Raw genomic sequence first — 2,728 nt, forward strand, 5'->3', positions numbered from 1 at the left:
CGCTTCTCGAGGCACTCAGATTTGTAGATCTCGCCATTTACTGTGCCCTTTGTCACGAAAGGCTCACTCCTCAGTCCGCAAGAGCAGATGGCCTGCCAATTTGCTTTTATGGAGGCGCTTTTGTTGAATTTTTAATTTTTTCGTTTCTCGGAGCTGTTCAGGCGTTATTTGTCTTCATGTTTAGTACTAATTTACCGATTTCGCCCATTCTCTCTATCATTATTTCAGAGAGCGAGTAAAGGCGCCAGGGCAGAGCGAAATACCTCTGTCCCAAAGGAGTGACATTAACCCCCTTTGCCAAGTCACTCCCAACGATTTATCAAACCCCCATCAAATTGAAACGGTCAGTACGGTTGTCCAAGTTTATTCCTTATTCAAGGTTCAAAATAATTCGTTGATTAATTTCTTTTATATGAATAATTTGATTGGCGCATAATTTTAAATCGGTTTCATTTTGTACGCTGCACAATTGGCTTGGCCGCTTTAATGATTGTGTCACACACCATATGAACCACAAACATTAATATTGACAAGATTTCTTGTAGATTCTTCTTTTCCAGGATCCCTACATGTATTGGCTGTGTATATGTAGCCTAGACTAGACTAGATTAAACAAAGTGACATTTATGTCACAATCGAATCAGGAAAGAGAACTTACCACAAAGAGTGCCTTCAAAAACGTCGACCATCTTAACCCATTATTGCCCAACCTACTATATATAGTAGGTGCTAAGAATAACTCCTATTACTCAATTAATAATGCAGAACAGGCATTATCAACGAGTTAATATTGTTCATATACTCTTGCAGAATATGTTTAGAGAAGTTAGAGTGGTTAAACAGGTGTTTATGTTTTGTTTTTGATCAATTTTCACATAAGGGGTTACACATTTTTGTTAGGATGAAAAAAATCGAATTTTTGTAAATTAGATATTCTGAAACTACATACGCAGAGGAAAATTTTCTCAAAGTTTCATTAAGATCGGAATACTACAACTTAAGTTACAGCTATTCATAGACCGCTACCCATTCACCACTTGTAGGCGGTACGTAGTGTTTGATACGCTAGACCGTTGACTCGCTGCACCGACAGTAAAACTCGATTATCTCGGAGTTGTATTTTGTTGAAAAGTTCATCCGCGGCGATCACGATATCTCAGGAACCGATTAACCGATCAATTTTTAATTTTCGCTGGTTGTTCCTTATAATATCAGCTACTTTCAGTACAAAAATAATTTTACTGGAATGACCACATCATTTTTCTTCGATCGGAAAACACAATTTGTGATGCGCGTGAAAAATAAGTTGGGCAATAATGGGTTAACTAGGTCAGATTGTGGTTCTTGTTATTTTTGCCTTATTGGGCATCGTGCCGTTATCGAAAATCAGTTCTAGACTTGTATAGAGTCATGAATATAAATTTTGTGCTCAAAGACTGCAATACGCTAAACTTCCCGAAACTTCAGGAAATTGAAAGATGCTGAACAATTGGGAAGCAACCGCTAAAAATCAGATAGTGTTAAAATGAAATGACAATGTAATGAATGTAGAAGAAAGCTGGGAGAGAAGTGCATGTACCAAGGGTTCGTTTGTCTGTTTCAATTTACCATGCATAACAATAGGGCTGACATAACACTATAACAATCTACAAAAACCAAGTAATAATATACCAATAACAACCATTTGTAAAAAATATATCGTGATTACGATCTCAACACGAAGATGTCTTTAAACGAATGAATTTCAAAAAAACTTGGCTTTATTTTTAAACTACGGAACATGCAAAAATGTTATTCTTATTATATTGAACGTGAGTAGTACCACGCAGTGCTGCGAAATTTTAACATCAGTTACCTATTTCCGCTTGTATTTACCGAAACAAATTTACTTTCCAACTGACTCAAATTTTATGCAGCAATGAATGCTTGAGTGCAGTGGAAATATAAATACCTTCATCAACCAAAGCATTCCATTTGCTATTATGTGGACTGTTTGTAAGCAGAAGTTTGCATCTTCTACATTTTCGAGCATAAGTGAACTGTGTGAAAGACGAGGGAAACGAACCAATTTCATTTCTCTTTCAAGTTCACGCAGGTATGTCAATTTTTTTAAGCCCTGGTACCACGTTCCTGATGTGATGAAACTGAACACAATGTGGCTTTGGAAAATCCACATTTAGTTTTTCAATAAACGTACCACTTCGCTAACAGGAGACTTTGAAATCAATTAATATTGTATTGATGAATCCCCTTAGCAGGATTTAGAATCAGAATAATTTATTTTCAAAACATGTCGTTTCTTGCTGCGAAATAGAGAACAACGACTCTTTGACATAAATCCTGTTTAACGAAAACTGAAATAAACAGGTCAGAAATACTCTACTTGTGATCGATATATTAATCCAACAATGCTCATCAAAATATCTTTCGAAACAAATGCTATTTTGCATGGCGCTAGCGATGCAGACAGCTAGTATGATTTTTGGCGGCTATCATCGCGGAGTCCCTAAAATCCCGAGGCCCCTGACTCGGGCCCGGTGTGCCCATCCATAAAGGTCGTTTGCTGCAACGAAGAAATTTCGTGCATTGTGAATAGTTGGTTTCTTTCATTTCACGAACTGAAAAAATGGCAACTTGGATGAGAATCAACGAACATTTTTGTATTTCTAAATAGTGTACGTTGCATGAAATTATTATAGGTCAAGGTTCCGAAAATGGCAACCACAGG

Source organism: Topomyia yanbarensis, chromosome 3 (assembly GCF_030247195.1).
Source record: "Topomyia yanbarensis strain Yona2022 chromosome 3, ASM3024719v1, whole genome shotgun sequence".
Lineage (NCBI taxonomy): Eukaryota > Metazoa > Arthropoda > Insecta > Diptera > Culicidae > Topomyia > Topomyia yanbarensis.